This window comes from Terrapene carolina, unplaced genomic scaffold (genome assembly GCF_002925995.2).
Source record: "Terrapene carolina triunguis isolate 2854851 unplaced genomic scaffold, T_m_triunguis-2.0 Scaffold789, whole genome shotgun sequence".
Classification (NCBI taxonomy): Eukaryota; Metazoa; Chordata; order Testudines; family Emydidae; genus Terrapene; species Terrapene triunguis.
The window spans coordinates 7994198-8020016 of NW_020665140.1; the positions used below are offsets into that span (position 1 = coordinate 7994198).

Here is a 25819-nt window from a genome sequence, read left to right on the forward strand (position 1 = left end):
ACAGAATCAAGAGTCTCAGGTTTTATTCCCACATCTGCCACAGATTTACTATGTGACAAACATTTAACCTCTGTTCCTCAATTTATCAGTGAATAAAATGGTAACCACCTTCCACACAGAGATGTGATAAGGATTATTTAATGTTTATATGAAGCATTGAGATTCTCCAGTAAAAGATGCTACATAAGCAGTTCAAAATAAAATAAATGAAATTGTCTTATTTTCACTATGCTGTTCACAAGTTACAAATAATAGTCATTGTTTTAAACAAGGCAACAAACAACAAACAATTCTGTTTCACAACACATTTTTCATTCCACACCAAATAGCAGGAATTTGAAACACAGGCTCCCAGACCAGTGCCAAAACCATCAGTCTATATAAAGAGAATGTGTCCCACGCCCCCTTTCAAAATGCCATCCTGTACCTAAGAAACCTTCCTGACCAAAAAAATCATTGAAAACCATACACTTCTGTATAACATTTTAAATTTAGATGAAATGGTATTTTTCAATGGAAAAGTGTCATCAACATTTTTTCTACCATTTATAGTTTTAAAGTCACTCTATAGATCCCAGTGAAACTTTAACAAGTCGGTTAACAAAAAGAAATGGCAGCATCCTATGATGATTTCCAAAATACTTTACTGTTTCCTACCATAGTAGCTTTGAAAACTTTTAGCAAATGATGAGCTATCCAAGAAACACAGCGGAAAAATAAGAGCCACTTTTTGTGCAATTTTCAATCAATAAGCCTCAGATTCAAAATGCTTACTAATATCAGTTTCCATAAAAGCATCCAAATTCAAAACTGAAGAGTCATTCAAACATCCCTGCTTCTAGACATATTCAAGCGGAGAAGCTGGCTAGAAGCCTAACTGACTCATTTAGGTGTATGATTTCCTGCTGGTCCTCCTCTCCCAATAACATGGAGCTGTGCTCCTGCCATCATAAAAATATAGAGCTGAATGGGACCTCAAGAAGTCATTTAGTCCATTCCCTGCACTGAGACAGGATTAAGTATACTTAGATCATCCCGGTAGTTCTACTAAAAACACAATGCAATGTCATGGGATGCTTCCAGATACAGTACATACAATGATGTACCCAGAACAAGAAGTGCCTGATCTTCCATTGTCTTGCACCTTCTGCAGTCATTTACACCTGCAAAAGTGAGTGTAAATCTCTACCAAACCAAAGTTCTCTACTCACACTGGTGGTGAAACTTTACACTCACTTTTCACAGGTGTACATAACTACACAAGGTATACAGAAGTGCAGAATCAGGTCTCAGGAAATTGCTGTGAGCCAAGAAGAAGTTTGAGCAGAATTGTGCTATAGAGCAAAAAGCACAACTTGGTTTACTACATGCTGCATAACCAGATGATAGTCTATTTGATGCCAAAGTATATAGATTCATAGATTCCAAGGCCAGAAGGGAGCATTGTGATCATCTAGTCTGACCTCATGTATAACATGGGCAATAATATAATTACATTCCCCAACAATACGTTAAAAGAACATTGCAAAAGTCAAGAACTCACAGAAAATGCCCCAAAATAAGGTTGCCTGCACAACTTCAATTCTGCCAACTGTGCAGAGTTAATTTGACTCCCTTATGTATATGCATTATGATACTGTCTTTGATTACATGATCACACACTATCGCCCCCACCCGACCCCTTCCTTTATTCAGTGCATGTGATGGACAGTACTCCGGGAATGAATCAAGGTTATGCAGTGTGGATAGTGTGAGTGAAATAAGGCCTGGTCACACATTGGGCTGGAGCATGCTCAGTACAGATGGACACTTCAGAGAATTTAGCTATCAAACTCAAAAGTCTCTAGTGGGCATTTGCAAACGGATATTTTTAGAGGCATATAACTTGGCCAATTTTGGGGCAATGTTCATGGGTATGAAAAATGGCTTATTCCTGACTCCAGGATTCCCACTGCCATATTTGAAAGTACCTGCTCCAAAGCATGCAGGTGCTATCATTTCTCAATGAAGCAGAAGAACGGTTTTAAAATGGGCAAAGCAATATATTTTCTCTAGTTTCTTTCTCGTAAACAGCTGAACCATTTTACCTGAAAAGTTCCCAAAAAGGTTCAGCCAGAGGCAGACATCCAGCATGAAAAATGTCAGCCTGAACAATTAAAAGTTTGGGACACTTACAAGCAACTGGAAACAGGATCTTATCGTGGAATTGTCAAGCAACCCTAAGAATAGGTGGCACTGTCAGCTTCACCTATTTTTCTCATCTCAAATAGCTGGGGTTAATGTGCATAGCTGCCTCATATAGCAGATTTATTTAGCATGCATTATGTTTTTTCAGCTTGAATCCGTGCGCCACCATTGTTAGATAGTTATCTTAATTTTTCCAGGTGGGGTAACTAAGCGAGGTGAAAAGTGACTTGGTTGAACACCACAATGGGACTGCTTGAATTCAGGAGATTTTGGCTTGCATTCCTGAGTTCTAACAAAAGATACAATTCTGAGCTCACTTAGACCCTTGTAAATCAAGAGTAGTTTTATTGAAGTCAATGGTGAGATCAAACCAAGGCCCCAAAGCCTGCGTCTCATCTTTACACATAACACCTTCCCCTTGACAGAAAAAAGGGCAAAGTAGGTGGAGTTGATCCAATATATGCAAAGAATATTTCTATCCACATTTTTACACTTGCTTTTCCATTTTGTTTAGCGCATGTTTTTAACTGTGACGCATACTGACTATAACTAAGCCACTCTTTAAGATAATTTTTCCAAAATAACAACGATACAAGGATCCCAGATCTCAATTACATTACACAATAAATAAGTGATGAGTCAAGATTACGAGTGCTATGCTGTCATAAATCAGCTGAGCATATAATGCTACTAATTCATGAGGGCATCTACAAATGCAAATACATAAAAAAGTGACAGTATCTTGTGGGCAGACAAATACTATTTTCTTCCACAACTTAGAGAGGACTGCATAATTCACTAACAAAGAGAGAGATCAAAGACTGATTGGGGCTGGGGGAAGAGTGGGATTAAAGTAAATTGATTATCTTAGCATGGAAAGATGGAACAGCAGAATGTACTTGTGACAATACTGATGTACATTAGCACCAGCTGGGGATATAAAAGTAGAAAACCTGGCAATGATTAGCCTGGATTGACAGAGTTCAGGTACTTCCACAACTCATGTCCAAAATACCTTTGCATTATCTTCAGATGGAAGCTGCCTCTTTGCTGCAGGTGACCATATAAAGAGTATATTATACCTTAGGGCTTTAGTATATTGTTAAAGAAAAGAACCCCCAGGGTACCTTGGCCACTTTTTATCTTCAAGCTTTTAAGTAGGTAAATGCCACACTGATAACTCTCATGAATGACGTTCTCAGCCTGGTATAGAGAAAATAGTATGGACAGTTACAGTACGAGCTTTACCTACGCTCTCTCAATAGTGTGCTTCCAACCTGACCTGAAGGATTCTCTCTGGAGTGGTAAGAAGGCAGCTCTTTTAGGAGAGCCCAAACTACCTCGCTGGTGCATGGTTGTGTAGTTTGGATATTCCTTTGACAGAACACTTGGCTACTACTCCTTCCTCCCTCCCCCTCTTTTTGCAGCAGAGGAACCCATACATATCATTACTAAAAACCAGGGGGGAGGAAAAGAGTGAAAGTCTATTAGATAAATCAGTTTTGTTACTCCATTTGCCTTTTCATCTCAGGTTTTATTTGATACGGAATTGAAACGAAATAGAATAAAAAAGCTCTTTTTTCTTATTGTTAAAGATTGGAATGCAGAGGAAATGTGTACCGTGCTAGTCATTAAAGAACTAGAACTTCAAAAAGTCCAGTAACCTGAAAGGAAAAGACTGTCAATTAAGGAAAAGTACATATTTAAACTGAGTATTATAGCTTTTTTTTTTTAGTTCAAGATTACGTTTAATAAGACGTGTATAGAGCACCTAGTACAATGGAGGCCTGACCCCAGACTGGGACCTCTAGGAGCAATCACAATACAAATCAACAATAACACTTCTGACAGTGCTTAGAGCTCTACTTTTAAAAAGACAGGACAAAGGAAATACAAGTGGCTTGCCGATCTACAATATACACCAACAACAATTCACTAAGTATCAGATCTGCGTTTGAAAAGAAAATACTCAACTTTTTCCTCAAAGAGGACGAGGAAAATCTCTTTGCATAATAAGGCAAGCTATGGCTTTCCACAAGCAAATCTGACTAAATACCGAATATGCCTCAATTGGGGCAATTTCAGTTACCTCATGTTTTTCAGAGACAGCAAGAGTTCTATACAGAAAATATTACACAGATAAATTTTCCTCCTACCATGCACCAAATCCTAACTAAATGTCATCCCCAGTAAACTCTTAAAACCAAAATTCTGCCTTTAGTCATACCTATACAACCCAATGACTTCAGTGGGGCTTCTCAGCTGTAACTGAAGGTAGCATTTAGTTCCTCAACAACTTGTTTCTAATACTATACTACCAAGGTGACTACAGTTTCTACAGTGTGTGTGTGTGTGTGTGTGTGTGTGTGTGTGTATATATATATGTACGCGCACCACCATTTTTTTCAGGAACTGTATAGGTTAATAGCATTCCATGGACTTGCACCATAGTCCTACTTACTGATCAGATAGCTGTGTTGCTTAAAATGCTCTTCAAAATACTTCCAAATAGACTCCCCCTTTCAACTAGATCAAGATCTGATATTTGGAAATGACTACAAGTCAAGCAGCACAAAGCTAAGCTTGTCAAACGAGAGACAGGCGGATATATATTTCCAACACAGTATTCTAAGGAGCCTTCTGTCAGAAAGATAATAACAAGAGGTTTGTGGCGAGTCTCATGGAAGAGTTAAATGATAGGAGAAAGCTTGTAGCAAACTCAAGGCAAGCAAAATTTGACCTAGCCGTTTGAGACATAATTAGCTGCCATTGACCCTCAAACTCCTTTTCTCTATGTCCATAAATGCAATCCTAATTATTCTGCTGAAAAATTGCTGGCCAACCAGTGGTTTTAGAGAATCAGTCTCTTACATGGAGCCAGATCTATTCCCTGCCATCCCTGATTGACAAGAGCATCGTCTCACTAAGGTCTGTCTGCTGTGTATTCAAAATAAAATCTGAAATACCACAAATGACTTCCCTATGAAATTCTTCTGTAACAATCAATATTTATAACCCCATTATACCAGCTTCACTATGCCCCCCACGACTTTTACTTTATTGTTTTATTGTCCTGAACTCATTTGGTATTCAGTATCATAGCACAGATTGTAAATTAAATCATTAACTGGGTATTTCCACCAGGTATTTCCCCTTTAATTTCCCAATAGTTCATGGACACTTAAAGCAGCTATGAAATCTTTACTATGCTGTCAGGTAGAGACATAATAAAACAACAACAATCATAATTAACATGTCCTTGTGACTAGGGTAGCATTTTCTGTCACTCCCTAAAAGAATAAAAAACAGCTAAACTCACGATTCACAGCTTTCCGGTTCACGCTGGAAGATGAAGATCTCAGAAGCAGTGTCCCAGGAGTGACACCATCAAACAGCATGCAAATGTCTGAAGGGAGTCTAAGCATTTAGGATTCTCTTTTTAGTGTTAGCAAAAGACCACCTTTGCTGAACTGATGTTCTGCACTTTTCAAATTGCCTGGTAAAGGTATCTGGAGCAGCGTGTGCCTGCATTATACGGCACTGCTGCATGAAGGCTTAATCTTGTTACATGATAAATAGTCTCGACCATATGTGCCATGTGGTGCACGTTCAACTTGCTGCTCTGGTCCTTTCCTGGTGTCAGCAGAGAGGCATTCTGAGTCCTGTGAGCAGCGTCCTCAGGCCGAGGACAAGGGAGAGAGAAGTACATGTGGGAATTCACCACATATTAAACAAAGGAGGACTCAACAGCAAACAGTGAGGTAATATAAGTGCTGCACTGACAGAACTCTGTCTGGCTCTCAGATTCACACAACAGCCTGCACAACCAGCCACACACCTCCTTCTCCCTGCTTATTCCCCTCACATCTAACAAAATGATTTGTCTGACAAATGCAAAGCTTAAAATGATTAACACTGGTTTCTCCCTGTTACAAGATCCCTGCTAACCACGACAAAGGGCAGAGTGTTAAGAATTGTTACAGAAGGTGATAGCTCTTTGTAATAAGTTGGCTGTCTTTAAAGTTGAATTACTGTGAGAATCCGGCAGAAGTGTTTATGACATTCACATTCATATCCAGTAAATTCTTCAGGGTTAGTGTTATTACCAGAAATGTCAAAGAAATTAATGCTTAGCTCATTACTGTAAAGAGTTACCAAAAACAGAAAGTGATCTAATGCAGTGGTTCTCAACCTTTCCAGACTACGGTACCCCTTTCAGGAGTCTGATTTGTCTTGCGTACCCCACATTTCACCTCACTTAACAACTACTTGCTTACAAAATCAGACATAAAAATACAAAAGTGTCACAGCCACACTATTACTGAAAAATTGCTTACTTTATAATTATATTTTATATAATTATAAAATAAATGACTTGGAATATAAATATTGTATTTACATTTCAGTGTATAGTATACAGAACAGTATAAACAACTCACTGTCTGTATGAAATTTTAGTTGGTACTGACTTCGTTAGTGCCTTTTATGTAGCCTGTTGTAAAACTAGGCAAATATCTAGATGAGTTGATGTACCCCCTGGAATACCACTGCGTAACTCCCAGGGGTATGTGTACCCCTGGTTGAGAACCACTGATCTAATCTGTGAGAGAGATATGAATTTGGTGTGGATGATTTCTTCTCTCTTAAGACAAAGTTGGGTAACACTTTATGTGTAGACATGGAAGAGTTAGATTTTTATCAGTAAATGTTGATTTCCCCGTACACACAAAAACCGACGAAAAATAATTCCATTTAAAAAGATAGGCAAAGAAAGAAAAAATGCCGCTTGAGAACTTAGAGTTTCATTTAAGGATATTTACTTTGTATATTTTGACATGTGATGTTGACCATTTATATTTTAATGGTTATGAAGCTTTAACTTTTTGAATCTCAGCATCTGTCATTAAATAATTACCTGACCCGTCCCATAATTTCATGGAACTTGAAAATTTAAAACTGAAAAAATGCTTTAAAATATCTGTAATCCATTGAAATTATATAAAAAATAAAAGTCAAATTCTGCCTCCTCTATTTATACATATCAAATGCTCCTAACCTACTCATTTGGGGTTGGATTGCCTCTCTACATCTGTCCCTGGCACATTTGCAAAGTCAGCTGTAAGATTAGGGCCCATGTTTGTAAACACAGTCTTACCCTAATATTTAGTTAGTTAATTAAAAATACATAATAAAGATCATTAGGTTTTACATATACCCATGGATTTCAAAAGTGAAGCCCAGGGACATGGCGGGATGAGTCTGGGCAATATCCATTGTGCACAGCATATGTCAAGAGTGGGGGAAGGATATTACCCATTTACAGTAAAAGCTTTGTTATCCGGCATGTTGAGAGAATTGAGGGTGCCGGTTAATCAAAAATTCCAGTTAACTAAGAGTTATACTTACCAATGGGTGCGGGAGGGGGTGCAGGCACGGGCTCTGGGAGGGAGTCTGGGTGCAGAACGGGACTTGAGACAGGGGATTCTGCCACAGGAGCGGTTTCGGGGTGCTGGATCCAGGCTGCGCTCCCCTCAGGCAGCTCCCCGCAATCGGCAACATGTCCCTCAGCTCCTAGGCAGAAGGACGGCCAGACGGCTCTGTGCACTGCCTCTGCCCGCAGGCGCCGCCCCCGCAGCGCCCACGGGCCACGGTTCCCGTCCAACGGGAGCTGCAGAGCCAGTACGTGGGGTGGAGCGGGGGCAGCACACCGAGCCCCCATGGCCGTTCCTCCACCTAGGAGCAGCATGGACATGTTGCCGCTTCTGGGGAGCCACGCAGAGCCAGGTAGGGAGCCTGCCAACCCTGCATCAACTGGACATTTAATGTCCCCGTCAGCAGTGCTGACCAGAGTTTTTTGACCAGACAGTCTGGTCAAAAACCGGACACCTGGCAACCCTATTGAAGATTTGCATTGGGAGATATCAGAAATGCCAGTTTCTAGAACTTTCCGGTTGGTAAAATGCCGGATAACACAGCTTTTACTGTATATCCGTTTACTCTAACCCAAAGTTTATTTTGCATAGAAATAAAATAAGAGCCCTCTATATATGATGATTTCTCAATTTCTTGCTGTTCACACATTAACATCCCTTAGGAAAGAAACCTGACAAAGCTTATCATACATCTAAGTGTATACAAACATGCAAGCTTTAAATATATCACCCAACATGTGTTTCTGAACTGTGAAGCCAGCGGGCACAACTCTGCTGGTGCTGTGGTCTCCTGGGAGGTGCATATTTTTAACTCCAAGCTGATGCAAATGGGAGTTGGTGGCACTCTGAACCTTGCAGGATCAGATCCTTACATAATATGACCTAGTTGCAATAGTCCACTTTTTTATCTTCTATAGGGACATTTACCAAGTTCCAGCAGTATCAGACCCAACTATTCAAAAGTCATGAGACTGGCTAAAAAAAATCATAAATGTTAGATTCCTTTCTTTCGCCTTCAGAGTTTTGAGCTTTTAGGGTTCATGATTTCAAACTTCCCTCTAAAAACCACAGCAACTAGAAATTTATTGCTAAAAAAGAGAGCGAGAGAGAGAGCGAGAGAGAGAGAGAGAGAGACGAGATTCTCACGTATCATAACTCCAGGAGCTGGGGCTTTAAGAAATATATCAAATATCATGAAAGTTGCAATAAAATCATCGGTGTTGGCAATACTGATATTGCAAGATAAATTAAACCAAACATTTTTTGAAGTGCAATACTATATGTTCTTATAGACATATTAAAACCAAATTTTAAAATTTGCTTCTAGTATGGTATTACCATGTCATGCTAGAAGCTGTTTTAGCTGGAACCCCTTTTTAATACAAACCTGAACTAGGTTAGAGGCACTTTGTAAGGAGGACCATTGCCATACTTGTACAGTGCTAACTAACATCTAGGACTTAATTTTACACTGCAATAAATAATCAGCAATGACTAATTCAGCTTGTAATAACCGCGTAATTAAATCTAAGTTAAATCATATTAAGATTATTAATTTAAAGTGCAGATATCAGAAATATAACTATATAAAAATAGCACCACCCAACATATGAGTATCCTGTGTTTCTGAGTTATATTTGCTTGCTTTATACATCTGTATTTACTGAGGAAAAAAGATATGCAGATGAAGTTATGACAGAACAAGCTAGATTCCATTCTGCCTCAAATATCAAAAATAAAATTAAATCCCAACCTTGCACCCAGTTACTCACATACCAGGGCCCTAGCTACTATGTTTGGACTCCAGAATCTTATTATTGGTCACGTTACATAAGCCAGAATGTACTCCCTTTGACTGTCTGATTGAGTTTGTAGGGTTGGACTTTTTCCATTACCTTTTAAACTAAGAAAATTTGACCTGGAAGTCATTGAAGTAGAATAGGCATGGAATCCAACAATATCCTTCTTAAAGATTCACAATGATTATAATCACACTTTAAAGCCAGGCACCCATTTTTAAAGTGTTTTGCCAGAATCTCATTTATTCCTGCTCAAGACAAAGCAAACCCAGTCTTAAAACTTGCAAGTACTAAAAACTGTGCTATGAATTCTTATTTAACTTTGTATTTTACAATTCATTGACTGTAAGGCATAGTTTGTTTCTCCTGAGTCTGCTCCAGTCAGGCCCTGCAAAGAAATGTCTTCCCCTCCACAGCCATCCATTTACTTGTTTCTTGGGGCTGAGAGTGAGAGTTAAGACAGAGCTGTGGGAACAGCTGCACAAATATTGCAAACTGCCAGCATCAAGGTTTCTTTCCACTGTGCAGGTTTTTTGTTTTTAAAAACCACTTTACAGTGGATAACCCCAGTGACCATCCATGCATGCAAGACTTGATTTTGATCTTGTTCTCTCAGAAGAGAAGTAAAGGCTTAATTTTCTCTCTCTCTCTCTCACACACACACACACTACACAGCACACTTTCCAAAACAATACTCTGATCATTAAGCAGTGCTGCAATCAATATCAATCAACATATCAATTAAAAAAATATTCATAAGCTGTAATTTAACTCACAGTTACTCCAGCATTCACATACTTGTCACAGCAATACGAGTATACAGTGTGTTCAAACAGGAAGTTTTAGATGTTTGTTTTATCCTGTTCTGGGCTATTCACCAATAGGTAATTTTTTTATCTCTTGGTCATAGACCAAGTAGTTCAGGTAGATATGACTAGCAACACCTTACAACAATAATTAACTAAATTAAAATAGCCAGTCCTAAATACACACCATAATAGTGCTAACAAGATCCTGGTGGTATCATGGCATGCAAAGCTCTAACGGTTGGAGGATTTTTTTTAATTCACCAATTTTCTGAATTTTTTTTATAAACAAAGTAAATTAACCCTCAGCCTAGTGCTAGAATTAGAAATATAGGGCCCCATTCTCAGGTCCAGCTAAACTGAATTCAGTGCAGGACTTGAAGAAGAGGAGGCAAAGGTGACATTTTCCCATCTTTATGTCGCTCCCCATTCTTTAGGTGATCTGGTATTTCAAGCAACTTAGAGTAGCCTCAGGCTGCTTTAAGTAACATCTGGCTGCAATGGCCCTCCAAAGTGGCCCTCCAGAGAGGTGCTCCAGTCACAACCTCTTTCCACCACCATGTCCTCTATGCTACAGGCTGTGAAGGTGGATACAGCACAGCCACTTAAATCAGCCTTAGGCTTGCTTTCCACTGCTTCTGTAATGCCAACAGATCCTGGTCAGCGGCAGCCTGGATAAAACCTGAGACCTCTGGAGCTTAATGCATGAGCCTCTACTGCATGAGCTAAAAGACATGCGTCTAGTAGCCAAGGCTGTAACAGGCTCATCAAGCTCTGGCTGATCTAGGTGCCATTAGAGGGGGACATGTGACCACACCAAGCAGGCATGGGTTACACTTCTGCAGGGCCAGGCCTGCTTTCCACCGGTCCAGGTGGATCACACATTTCAATCTTTTTCTAAACACGTATCTATGGTGAATATGCCACTACACACTAATAAAACAATCCATGACCACATACATACAAACACATTATGGTCATTAGTTGGGACTGAGCTTGGAATCTTTAACAGTAAAAGCACGTTTGTATCACCTGACCTAAGAGGACCAGCTTTGCTAGCTGTAAGCAAGCAGCGGGCTCTATCCCAGCTGATGTCCCACACATAGGACATAGAAGAAGAACTTATCTTTTTCGGTCATATTACGGTTTGCTAAATGCCAGCTGTGCAGTAAGAAGTTCTAGTTCAATTAGAATCCAGCCCTTTGTCTCTGCAGGGTTCATCTCTTAACTGTACTCCTGTACAAGAGCAGCAATATGTTGTATACATTTGTAGATTGCTGGAAAATCCTTTAGCAGTTGGCTGAAAACACACAGAATGTTTATTAGAGTAGACTGATTTACCCTCCCTTAGTCAGGATGTACTGACAATGGACAACTCTCAGGCCCATTCTACTCTGTTTTAGGTTTCCTGTACGACCTGCATATGACTGGGGATGTGGTAACAGAGAGAAGAAGTGGTTGCAGCAGGACAGTTAAGGGAAAACCCAGAATGCTGGGTTCAGGGCCCAAGATTAGGCCACAGTGAATAGGGTGGGCTGGGGCTGCCCTCTTCTCTCCCAGGTGAGGAACCACCCTGACTCCTTGTGGGTCCAGTCAGCCCCTCCCTCTCAGAACCAGGGGAGTGGGGCAAGCTGGGTAACATAACCTACCCTGGAAAGAGAGACTTAAAAGCCACAGCCAGGGAGAGACCTGGATGGAGCCAGGTAGTGGTCAGGGTCTCTCTCCCAATAGGACAAAAAATAAGCTGCCATCTCCTTAGACGTTTTAAAGAAAACAAAATACTGCTATTTTGGCCTTTTTGTCAGCACCACCACATGCAGGGGTGAATTTTATTTGTTTTTATACATTCCTGTGTTTGACTGGTCACACTTCCCTATCAGTACAATGTTCCCTGTTCTGAAGATGCTGGGGGCAGTCCACTGATTCCAAGTTTTGAAAAAGCATTAGGGGAACTAAAGGAAGCAGTTGTGACATCCAAGTTTCCAAATACAACAGCCCATGTTGTATTGATTTATCTTTACCATCCGATGGCTGCTCAGTGGCCCGCGTGCAGGATTTCGTATATTCCACAATTCCACAGCTGTGGCAAGTGCCATAGAATTCACCCCTTGTTGAAGAATTAATGCTCTAGAATCTCAGCTTTTTTAGAATATATGTATTTCTGGCCATTATGATTGGGGAGATAATCTTGGAAACGCAGAATGCAAACTGATGCAGTGATCTTTGCCTGAGTCTGCAGAGGGCCTGAAACAATAGCTTTGAGAGAGGTAAACTGCCTGATTTGTTTCAATCAGAGCCCTGTAGATTCTGCAATTCTGTTACTGCATAATTTGGCAATTTTCAAGATGCCCCAGAACAAACACATATCTGCTCCAGAATTCACCATTTTACATTTGTTTTGGTTCCCTGCCTACCGGGACCTACCTACCTTTGACTTTTGCTGCTCAGTTTTCCCAAAAGCAGAAGCCACTTTGATTAGAGTGCATGCACCCTGCACTGTTCCACACAGCTATGCTGCCAGTGGTGAAAGAGCCAGAGCTGGAGTGCAGCAGGCAACCAGGAACTGAGGGGACCCAAAAGAAGATGCTGAGAAACCCAGAGAACAGTGCAGAATCTGAGGCCCAGATAGCCAGGGAGATGAGCTGCTGACGCATCCCCTTACCTGGTTCTGAGCTACAGGAACCAAGTCCTACTGAGTTGGACAGCATAGAAGAAAAAGCAACCCAGCCTTGAAAATTTTCCATCAAAAATATTCAGCCGAAGGTTATGCCAATTAAATTGGTCAGCTATGACCCATAACTGTATGGGGCTAAGGAAGGAGGCATGAAGGGTACTTCATGACAAGAGAATAAATGAACGTTGCCATAGAAATGTGTTGCTGCTGTTGTGGAATTTAGTCCTATTATGCCATGGAGTATATAAGGCCCTGTCAAACTAACAAGATGTTTATTTTGATGAGATTACAAATTTTGTAGATAAAAGCGAACAGTGTTGAAGTAATATACTTAAACTTGTGTAAGGCATTTGACTTGATACCATACAACATTTTGATTAAGAAGCTAGAATGGTACCATTTAATGACATTGTTGATTTTGTAGGACTCAAAATGTAATTGTAAATGGGGAATCATCACTGAACAGGGTGTTTCTAGTGGGCTCCCGCAGAGGTCGGTTCTTGGCTCTACACTATTTAACATTTTTATCAATGACCCAGAGGGGGGAAAAATCACTACTGATCAAATTTGCAGCTGACACAAAGATTGAGGGAGTGGTAAATGATGAGGAGAACAGCTCACCAATACCGAGCAAAATGAATCACTTACTAACCTGGGGCCAAGCAAGCATTATACGTTTTAGTAAAGCCAAATAAAATCCTACATCTGTGAACCACAAATCCAGGCCAAACTTGGCCTAGGAAGCACTGACACTAAAAAAGATTTGGAAGTCTGGGTGGATCATTAGTTGAACATGAGCTCCCTGTGCAATGTTGTGGCCAAAAGGGTTAATGTGATCCTTGGATGTATAAATGAAAATCTCCAGTCGGAATAAGGAGGTTATGTTGATTACCATTCTGTATTTGGTGCAACTGCTATTGGAATACTGCAAGAAGCTCTTTCAGAGAAGAGCCATCAGAATCATTCCAGGACTGGAAAACAGGTCTTAGACTGAAAGATTTACGGAGCTCAATCTATTCAGCTTACCAAAGAGAAGGTGACTTGATCACAGTCTATAACAGTGGTCACCAACCAGTCGATCGCAATCGACTGGTCGATCCTAGAGAATCTCCCAGTCGATCGCGATCTCTGGTGGCACAGTGGGGCTGCCCTGCAGCCCGAGGGGTAGGGGTCTCCCTCTGTGTGTTGCTCCCACCTGCAAGCACCGCCCCCGCAGCTCCCATTGGCCGGGAACGGGGAGCTGTGGCCAATGGGAGCTGCAGGGATAGTGCTTGCAGAGAGGGGCAGCATCCAGAGCCACATGCCCCCCGCCCACCCCCCAGGGGCATGTTGGCCCCTTTCAGGAGCAGCATGGGGCCAGAGTAGGCAGGGAGCCTGCCTTAGCCTCACTGCACTACTGACTGGGAGCCGCCCAAGGTAAGTGCCGCCTGGCGGGAGGTCGCACCCCAACCCCCAGCCCTGAGCCCCCTCCCGGAGCCAGCACCCCATACCCCCCTCCTGCACCCTGAACCCTGCCCCAGCCCTGACCTCCCCTCCCAGAGCCAGTACTCTGCACACCCTCCTGCACCCCAACACTCTTCCCCAGCTCGGAGCCCCCTCCTTCACCCAAACTCCCTCCCAGAGCTTGCACCCTTTGCCCCCTCCTGCATCCCAACCCCCTGCCCCAGGCTCAGCCTGGAGCCCCCTCCCACACTGCAAACCCCTTGGCCCCAGCCCAGACTCCACACTACCTCCCGAACCTCAACCCCCTACTTTAGCGTGGTGAAAGTGAGTGAGGGTGGGGGAGAGCGAGCAACGGAAAGGGGGCGGGATGGAGTGAGTGGGCAGGGCTTTGGGGAAGGGACGGGACCTTGGGGAAGGGGCGAGGTAGATCCTGGGTTGCCCTTAAATTCAAAAAGTGATCCTGTGCGTAAAAAGGTCGGAGACCACTGGTCTGTAAGTACCCACAAAAGGAACAGAAATTTGATAGCTGAAGGCTCTTCAATCTAGTAGCCAAAGATATAACAAGATTCAAAGGCTGGTAGTTGAAGCTAAACAAATTCAGACTAGACAGATGGCACACATTTTTAACAGTAACGGTAATTAACCATTGGAACATCTTACCCAGTGTCATAATGGGTTCTCCTTCACTGAAAATTTTTAAATAACAATTGGATGTTTGTATTATACAGGATGGCAGGTCAGACTAGAAGCTCACAAGGGTCCCTCCTGGCCTTATAATCTATAAATCTCTGTGAAATAGTTCCCTGTTTCAGTTCAACGAAGGCAAGTGTCCTTAGCACAAAACTTAGTGGCAATATTAGAAAAGAAGCCAAGAAATTAATGCACTTGGAAACAAAGGCCCTGATCCTTCCAGGAGCTCTCTGCAGAAAAGTCCCCAAAACAGAACCTCAATTACTTCCAGAAGGCTCTTTGCAGATGTGTGGGGGACAGGAGGTGGAAGGAAGGTGGAGGTTTGCCAGCATAGAGTTACTTAGAAGATCGGGGCTTCAGTAGGTCCCTCCAGGTCAGAGTTGAGGCTCTTTTGTTTTGTGCTGGGGAAGCTTGAGCTGTCACCATCTGCTATGCCTGCTCTAAAGATAAGAAAAGCTTTGGTTTTTCAGGGCTGTAAATTCAACAACTTTGAGGAGCACTAAGAAAACTCCTTTTTTCAACAAAACAAAAGAAAAAAGAGATTTCAGGATGTGTGACAGGGTGACCTGGCATTGCTGCACCCTACCCCAACACACACACACACACACACACACACACACTTTACTTTCCCTAGACTCCACAATCAAAAGCCATTCTAAAAACAGCACTAGTATTTTGTGTTTCTTTAACCAAGGCATCAAAATACATATGAAGGAGGTATATGTTCATTTGCAGTCTCTGCTGTCTTTCTGCTATGAAGTATGATTGAAGAGATACTTCAGATTCTACAGTCATTGCAACCTTCTGCCCCTCCGAAGACTGACATGATAGCCTTATGGATTTCTTTAAATGCCCATGTGCTTCTCTATGGTAAAGCAGTATCAACCACCTGTTCTGCTTGCAGCATTGAGCATTACCCAAAGACAGAAATATCATACAGTGAATGACAAAAACATACATAGAGAAGTGAAAAGACGAGAGAGCATTACTTTTCCTGATGGAAAACTAATGGATCACACTCAACTGCAACGGGGTTTAGGGAAGTGGTTCTCAACCAGGGGTATGCGTACCCCTAGGGGTACACAGAGGTCTTCCAGAGGGTACATCAACTCATCTGGATATTTGCCTAGTTTTACAACAGGCTACATAAAAAGCAAAGTCAGTTCAAACTAAAATTTCATACAGACAATGACTTGTCTATACTGCTCTATATACTGAAATGTAAGTACAATATTTATATTTCAATTCATTTATTATATGGTAAATATGAGAAAATAAGCATGTTTCAGTAATAGTGTGCTGTGATTTTGTATTTTTATGTCTGATTTTGCAAGACAGTAGTTTTTTAAGTGAGGTGAAACTTGGGGTACACAAGACAAATCAGACTCCTACAAGAGGTACAGTAGTCTGGAAAGGTTAAGAGCCACTGGTTTAGAGCACTGAAATGCCAAGCTGGTACTATAGTGAAAATGCTAGACACAGTCTGAACCAGCAATGCTTTCTTATTCATGTCACAGAAAAACATACCAGATCTGGGGATAACATGTACTTCAAAAGGCCAGTAGGTCACAGTAGAAATAAATAAGGATGCTGGTAGTAAACACCAAACAGCCTAAAGTAAAAAACAGTAATAGGATGCAAACCACTTTTGTGCCACCTGCTATGACTCATCTACACATCCCATTTTTTCCCTAGTGTATTTAAGATAATGTATTGTATAAAACCATGGTAGATGAAAGTCCTTGAAAGCTGTGTGTGTTTTGTAGCTGTGTTTTGTTGTTGATGCTCCTACAGACATGATCTTATCGAGAGTTCACCCTGTTAGTTTTGCAGCAATTACCTCTAAGAGGTCTTATTTCCTCCTGCATCTAACTCTGTGAGCTTCATCTTCCTAGCAAAGGACAAAAAGCCAATGAGAAGTGAGCTGAGCTACAGGGCCAGTGGCACAGCAGGATTTGAACCTGCAGCCACAGAGAAGTCCAGATTTTAGAAGTAATGCCCTGCAGCATCCTCCTGAAGCCAGAAATCATCTGGTGACGTACTCTCTCTGTGCAAAGGGAGGGAGAGAGGAAAGCTGGTAGCTAGGACTCTTTCACTACTGTCCTTGGGCTGGCTTCTCTGGGTGGGCACCCACTTAAACCCCAACCTATCCCTGTGTAACTTTATAGGAGGAGATGAGCTGCAAGAAAAGAAAACAACTCTGAAGTGAGACAGCAGCATTCAAGGAAGAAACAAACAGGCAATTAAAGCACACGAACAAGACGCCAGCCACAAAAAAAGGGAACTTGTAAGCCCATTTTAGTTTTTGTCTCTAAACTCATTGTATCGTGCCATACAATGCCTATTGCAACAACAAAAACGACTCCACAGCATAGCATCTGAATTTCAGGGGGAGCTAGGGATAAGGACTTCACTCAATCTCTCTCTCTCCATCTACCTCTGCTTTTAATTACGGGCACGCACATATTGCTTTTTGGTAATACTTTGTACTTATCTGTACATACCACAAGTTTACAATCAGCTTGTCTTAGTGAGGGCAGCATGCCTTGTTCTGTTTATGGATCAATCCCCCTCTCTCATTTCTTAATACAAGAGACCCAACATAAATCAATTCCTCCTGAAACTTGGATAAAAGTAATGTCTCTTATTAGGACAAGATACTGTACCTAATACCACAGCAAAAGAAGTTACCCTAATAATGATGTTTTGAATTCATCTATCATATCTAGGTAAATTTAGCCCCATTGAAGTCACTGTGGTTACACAGTGGATTAATCTGGACGCTTTTCCTACGTATGTATGATATATTGGCATTTGTGCCTAAAAAGGATCATGCTGTTTATTTCTAGTCAATATCTAGTGATGTATCTGACAACAACTCACAGTACACAGTAACTATCTTATACTAGAAATCCTATTTAAGATTTGTTTTAAAAAGAGAACCCAAAATTCTGCAAGCATATATCCATATTTCTGAGATACAAGAGAGAAATATTGTATACAAGTTCAAAAGAGGGGACAAAAAAATCCACAATTTCCGCAGCTCTCTTATCTTAAGCACAAAACCACTTGGGTGGCTTTAAAACCCACTAAAGATTTCCTAACTCTTTGGTGATTACAATCAAAGCACTTATTACAAATTCTGCCCTGTTATCTAGGAAAGTTGAACTCCAGACATTTATACCAAAGAGGAACATGCAAAGAGAACTATTACAAATCTGAAGATGAATATTAACATGGGAATTTCAGAACACACAAAGAGCCTTTATTTTTATTTTTTTAATCTGTAGTTAGATGACAGAATATTCTATCTTTATCCCTGGAAGAAATAAAAAAGGAACATTGTGACAAAGTTTGTAATTAAAGAAATAGCGGCACAGAACAGACTCCTCGGAGCTGCCTCCCTCTCCAAGACAAGAACAGCATTGTCACTGCTGCTGTGGCTTCCTGGTCTGCAGTCAGAGTTTGTCCTGTCAAAAGAATGTACCCTTCTCCACAGTTTTGTCACAAACACCACTTTAATTCCACCTACCCTGCTTCCAACTGCAGCGCTGATCCAGATCACCAGCAGCTCCAGAAAACCACTCCACCCGGGTGAACAAGAAAGGAGAAAAAAACCAAAATCAAGCACTCTACTTCCCACAAGTGGGGGAAATATTCAGACCCATAAACGTGGTAGCTTCACAAGGCAGTTTCAGAGAGGAAATACAGTGGTGCTAAACTAAGTTGTCACTGCAATGAAAAAAAATTTCCTCTTCTCTCTCTCTCTTGAATGCTCAGACCATCTGCAGACTCAGTCCCTGAGGACTGCGTTACTTTAACTCAGAAGCACTGCACTACCACCCCATGTACTTGAGAAATCCTAGCAGTCACACAAGGAGTAGTCCAGAAAGTTAGAAAAAGAGTGATTGTGTGCATGGATGTGTAAATATACAGTACAGGAGGCTGGAACAACCTAGCAAGGCCAGCCCTCAGACGCAGCCTTAGGTTTCAGATTTCATTGGCAACTGGCTGCCCTGAAACACACCAGCAGCACTACTACTGAGTCGGAGAGGATCCCTTCCTAGCCACACAGCTCACTTCTCAGATATCTCTGGAACCCTGATTGACACTGCACCATCAGCTGCGACAAGCTTCTTAACATACTGATCATTAACTGTTTAACTACACTCACTGCTGGCTGCTGAGTGTCCTGGTCCATGAATCTCATCCTGTTAATGAAAGCAACCTGCTCAACTTACCTGAATGCCTCCTGACATCGTGCTTTGCAAAGTATTACTTTTCAATTCCACATCATCTTGTATCATCACTTCTAGCATCAGGCTTGTTTATAAAATCATGTAACCTCTACGTTCATTACTGATCTTCACCAAACATTTTCAGCTCTGTTCTATTTATTTTAAGTCATTACAAAAAATCATTTTGCTTTGTTTTAATTGGAGCTATTTTCATGAAGAAGGGAGTTACAGCTCTGAGGATGACACACAGAGGGGATTACCATGTTCTATAGTTAACTCAAGCAGCCAGACACTAAAAAATAAATAAATAAATAAATAAATCAAATGTCTCAGACTGCTTGCCTCACAGGAGTGCGCTTCAGCTTCTCTCACTAATATGACCTCAAGAGACCTGTGGGAGCACCTAGCACATTACACATACAGTAAATTGTGGGTTTCCTCAAGAAAAGGAAAAATTCTACTGGGGTATGCACAGGAGATAATCACAAACTGACCCTGGGTCTGACACAGAGTCCATCTGGAGCCCAGAGAAGACTACTTAGGGCAATTTTTTTTCTGTTATTTAGATAACTAAATCCATATTTAGGGACTTAAAATGGCCAGGCCTTGCTTAGCACCTACAGTTCCCATTAAGTTTTTGGCCTTTACCTCTCTGCCTCGATTTCTCCATCTCTTTAAGAAAAAGAAATAGGGAAATATTACGGTTTGCCTGCCTGAAAGAGGTGTCCTCAGAATTAACGTTGGTAGAGTGGTTTGAAGGTGAGTGCTGCACTTATTCTAAAGGCCCAATTCTACCTTGAGTTACATGGATGTAACTCATCATTTTCTATTTGAAACATATCTATGTAACTGAAGGCAGAATTGTTAAAAGAGTTATTCACCATCTGAATTACACAATAGTCTGTCTTCTAAATTCGTTGGGACACCAACTGACTCAGTGACTATTTGGGAGTGTGTCTCAGGCAGACTGCAGTGTTCTCTTTTTCCCACATTCACAAAGGGAAGTGACTTGTAATTCTTGCCTTCCATCATACCGCTCAATGCCAACACATCTCACCCCATCATACAGATCTGGTGGGGAAGTATGACTTTAGCTGGAAAATTATAACTGCTAATCAGTTATTGTAGCAGATGAAGCACAAAATTCCAGTCAGAGACTAGATCTCTTCTCCCAGATTCCTGTGTGGAGCAATATCGTTTTTGATATTGTATTGTGGTAATAAATAATCTTATACTAGGGATAAAGAACTGTAAGAAACCATTTTAAGAAACAAACAAAACTCCCCATTCAAGTCAGTGGAGAGTTCTGTTTACTGTGTAAGTTAAGAGCATATAGTTAGTTAAGTGCCACTTAACATACAAAGGATCTGGGTGCATTTCTGCTTACTTCAGATGAGGAATCCAGGCAAAAGATAGGAAAACTGATTTAGATTACATATAAACTTGATTCAAATATTTGTATCTAACTATTGCAGATTCAGAGGTGTTCATATAATGACTCTTCCTCCCCCAGACTATTTCTCGCACCTCCATGCTGACTAGTTCCAGTTCTAAGTGAAGAAGGCAGTATTTAAATATTATGAGAACTACAAGAACCTCCCAGGAAATATTGGAACTGGAATAATTTTCACAGGATTTCCAAGCCAATTCTGCAAATTGAGAAGGTTTTGATTTAGTAAATGTTCTGAAAACAATTAAAAATATATATTACATTACTGAGCCAAAACACTGCAGCTTACAATATTGACACAGCAGTTTGGGGCAATTATTCCATATATTGCTGAATATTGTAATAGGGATTTTTATTGCTATTATTTTAATAAAGGAAGATTCAGATATGCATCTGAAAGGTGGTTAATTATCCAGACAGAACCAAATCTCAACTCTGCCTCTCACTAATCCTGGGAGAAGGATTGACATTGTATCAGACTGTGGCCAGCCCTTGCCTAGGTACACAAGAGGAGAGGGAATGCACAAAAAGCTATCCCCTTGTGCAGGAGCTCGCCAAAAACAAGGACCCCTTCAATTCCCCTGAGCCCGGGGGCTGTTCCCTGCTAGCAACCCCTGGGAAACAAGCCACTCCACATGAAGCAAGGAGGAAGCAGAGCCATGGAACTACTCTTTACCACCTCCCTTCCACGCACAGATACTATGCTAGCAGGTTTGGCTGGCTGCTAGTGGAAGGGCATGCTGCACCCAGCGTAAAGGTGTTAGCACATTCTCCTGGCTAGCACAGAAGTTCCAGGAGGGACGGTGCCTTGTTGAGGTAGTGTCAGCATCACCTTTAGAAGATGCGACTTTGGTGCCTAACAAGCTGGAGGCGGAGACAGAGAGAAACAGAACATGTAAACATTCTAGATGGGGAGGGAAAGGATGAGATTAAACGTGGGCACAGCAGGAGACCTGTGCTTGCCTTAGGCTTGGTTAGCTGCCAAATGCAACCTCACAGGGAGAGCAGCCAGAATGACATACTAAAAGAAACATTTTAAATGGGCTGGGAGGCCCTCCACCATCAAGAAACTTGCCTGCTCCAATGAGGTGCTGGTGCATATGGGAGCTTTAGATTATGGATCACAACAATCAGCATTGTACAAAAACTAGAGGGGGGGCTCTTCGGTCACATCCCCACAACTCTCTGTTTTTCATTTATTTGAATGAGAGCACCACATTAACATACAAGTTCTCTTGTTTAACTGATAGGAAACTACTGTTCTGCCGTTAAAAGTAGTATAACCCCAGACATTTCCAGTTCCTGAGAAAGGCAAGGGACACAACGTACTTCCTAAATACAGAGGCAGAAAACAAGCAAGAGAGTAAAATGGAACTTTTAGTGTCAATAACGAGTAAATATAGCTCCAATAGATACTGTGCCAGCCTCATTTATACATGTGGCACTAGAAGGAAGCAGGTTGCTGCTGCTAGTTCTGAAGGCAGGTGCTCATTTGGAAAAAAATATTTACTGTAAAACATGCATATCCCATCAAATCCAGGTGCTAATACATAACAATCAATGGCAGAGAGAGCTTTTGTGGTTGGGTTTCCTTCTTTATTACGTTTTATATAGTGGTGGCTGTTTGCCATTGTTACTTGTTCTAACAATGCTGCCATGCACTGTTAATCAATGTCATCTTGCAACCCTGAATTTCAGAGGATGACAAAGCAATGCCTATTTATAAACCACTTTGTGAGGTGCTTTGGAATCCTTCATTGTGGGAAATGTCTTATAAACGTACATCATAATCATCAAGTCATTCATTAGCAATAAGAAGCAGACATGAATATTAGCATTTCCACAGTCAAGGACCATTGACAAAACTGGAAGTAACGCATGATACAGGCTAAGAAAAACCCACATTGATACTGGCAGGTGCCCAAACCATTTTCCATGTCAAAATACAACACACCTACCAATCTGGGTACAAGGTCTGGGAGGAATTGAAGGATATGTGTAAGATATTAGAAAGGATCCTGAAGCCTGAGCGTTTTTTTTAAAGTTCACTAGAGATGTTCAAAACTAATTTCATATATGAAGGGGTGAAGCATTATACCCATAACACTGCAATCAGTGGAAGAGTACAGCAAGACCAAGAGGAAAAAATAATCCTGGGTAGATAATCCAAAGGGGGTCCCATGTTTGGCAACTTGACACTTACCTCACCTCTTTCAAAAACCACAATGTGGCTTTTGGACCTGCATTTTTAGTTGATTCAGTTCACCTTTAGCCTTCATCCACCCTTAACTGAAATGAGAATTGGTTAAATTTGCTTGCACTGCAGCATGTTAAAATGAAGGTGGTATGGCACATGAGAGAGAGAGAGGATTCACAGTAAGTGAGAATCCAGCCATGACATACAGCCCAGGCACCCCTATTTATTTCAATGGGACTGTGTGGGATGAGAGTCAGGATAGATTTTGCCCATATTTCAGACTTATAAGATTACTTGAAACTCTGCAGTGTCATTTGTTGCTTTATGTTTAAAGATGGGCGCAAATCAGAACTAAACAGACCTGAACATTGTTGGGGAATGGAGGAGAGCTGGATTTTTAATCCTTTGATCTGGATGCAAACATTGCTGCTGATTTCAATCTGTTTAATGGGCTGAACCAAACTCCCAGATCTGAACACATCCAAGCTGTTGGAGTGTGAAATCTGCATTCAAATTTGATGGTTTGGGCCCACCACCGGGCTTAGTCCTCAGTGCAGCTGAGGGGGAGCAAAACAGCTCCCAAAAGAAATTGGGGCAACTGCAGTATCATAAATCACTCCAGTCACTCTCCCTCCAACCACAGGGATCCCCAGATGCCCCTTCAAAGCAGCTTTATGACCCTTTTGTGCCACTGGAACGGCATAAGAATTGGGCTGTTACTTACACACAAACACAAACACCCCCCTTAATATTGCATGGGGCACAAGAGAATTTTTATTTTAAATTTACTGCTGAAGGTCAGAGTGGCTGTCACTAAATCTGAAAGGTGTACGCTGAGGAATTTTGACCCACAGAAACCCAGGGAGCATGGTGTAAGGATTTCATTTTGTAAAAGTACAATTCTCATCTTGCTGGTGTTTTCTCATCTGACAGGAATGGTTTATGCTACTGCTGGACCATTATATACATTTTTAAAAACATTACTTGTAGTTTATCTAGCTTATTTCTATACCTACTAACTTTCCACATCGGCTCACAACTCTCCATTCAAGGGAGTCCTGTTCCAGTGCCCAAGAATGCATATGTTACACTGCAACCCGCCTGCTAGTACTGATGTACAAGGTATTGAATTCACTGTTTGCTTTGGAAAATCTCTTTATTCACCACAGCCAACATCTCACACTTTCCTCGTGTGTTATGTAGCCATGGAACCCACTAGATGGCATTTCCCATTTTCACTGTCATGGCAATAGATTCATTTTGTACCTAACTCTCTTCTGGCAATCGGTCTGACATACCCAGTGCCTAAGGCATTCTGTAACCTTAAAAAAGGTACAAGGGTGGATGATGCAGAGCTACAACTTGTTGAATAAATAGTCTCTTATAACAATAACTCACTAGCATCCAGCAGCAAGACAAGGATGAAGCACAGATGAAATCCCTTTGAAAATGTTGGGGTGACATCTTGAACAGTGGCTTAATCTTTACTCTTTCCCATAGGGGACAGATGCTGTGAACACTTACAAAAGTGAATAAAGTTACTCGCATGAGCAGTCCCAAAAATCAGAGGTACAGTCACTTAGAAACTTTTTGGGAAAAACAGGCCACTAATATAGGTGTCTAAATTTGGATTTAGCAGCTTTGTTTTCTGCATGGTCACAAAGGAAACCTGAGACACAGCACTCTTAGACCTATGCCTTAGTGACAAGACCATCCATCCTCTCCCCAAACACTAGATGCTGGTTTGCTGCCTTATTAAGGAAGGGTGAAGTGGGGGCTAATTTGTGCAACTTACTCCTCCGGAGTTTAAGTAGGTGGGTGGTGCTTAGAATCTCACATTTTGTAAATGATGAAAAATCAGGGTGCCTTGCCAATCTGGGGTAGATGAGACGATTGGGTTGGCTCAGTTGGTACTGGGAAAGTTTCTTGGCTCCTTAAAGGACCTTAGAGCCCAGCTGTCTCTTTTGGGCTAAATTTCTCTCCCTCCCAGAATCCAACCCCATCTTAGCACTCTCAACAATATATTAATATATTTCTTCCCTATTTCTAGTTTCTTTCTGGCTCCTATGTCCTGCAAGTCTTCCTGCCTCCACTCTGGATAACTGGGTTTCAGCCCCACACAATGGGGTGCACCGTCTTAAGCCCATGCCTCCCTCTCTCCCCCTGTCCAAGTTTTCTCCTTCAGAAGTGAGCCAGTGTTTTCATCAGGGCTGATCTCTAGTTCCCAGTCAGAATACTGTAGGGAGCTATAGTGGGGTTAAGAAACAACATCTAAATTAATTGCATAAAGAGATGGCAACTTAAGGACCGAGCAAAAATACTCAATATTATATTGGTCCCAAATTGTCACTAATAAATTGTGTTTGGGGGTAAAGTAGTTTTAAAAGTCAAACAAAAGAAGCTCTTAAGCGCTACTTATTGATGTTTTCCCATAAGGTTACTTTGCTAAATTTTACTGTCCTTGCCTATTTAGGACAAAATATCTAAAGTGCAATGCAGCAGGGGTTGTTTCTTAACAATCAGCATTCTCTATTCATAGCAATATGGGAACAATGAGGAAGAGAAAGTGACAGAGAAAAAAATATATATAACAAAAAAAGAAAGCCGGGGTGGGAAATAAATACATTGGGTGCACCTGGCAATGCACTGAGGTCAATAAAGCAAGCACATTCTACATTTCTGCAACAGCTTAGATTTATTTTAAATACTTTTGGGAAAACACTTAAGTCCTGTGATGTTTACTCTAAGATGTAGAGAAGGATCTCTTCTCAGGGTGCACCTTCAAAATGCACACTAAACAATACTCAGTTTCTTAAGAAGCAGAAGTTAGCTACCCTGGTTTTGCTTTGTCAGAACTCTACATGCTCTCATTGAGAGTAGCTTTCCTTACCATGGGTAAAATT

General features: G+C 41.3%; 1 protein-coding gene across 2 annotated transcripts in view; it reads right to left on the bottom strand.

Annotated features, from left to right (window-relative positions):
* Window positions 1-18934, bottom strand: part of ARHGAP24 (Rho GTPase activating protein 24) — a 333812-nt gene extending 314878 nt beyond the window's left edge. Inside the window, exon 1 of one of the 2 annotated variants that reach the window (XM_024198670.1) lies at window positions 18564-18934. The gene's annotated coding sequence lies outside the window, so the exon portion shown is untranslated. The remainder of the gene's footprint in view (window positions 1-18563) is intronic. The other variant, XM_024198673.2, reaches the window with a different exon arrangement.
* Between the last annotated feature and the right edge of the window lie 6885 nt (window positions 18935-25819).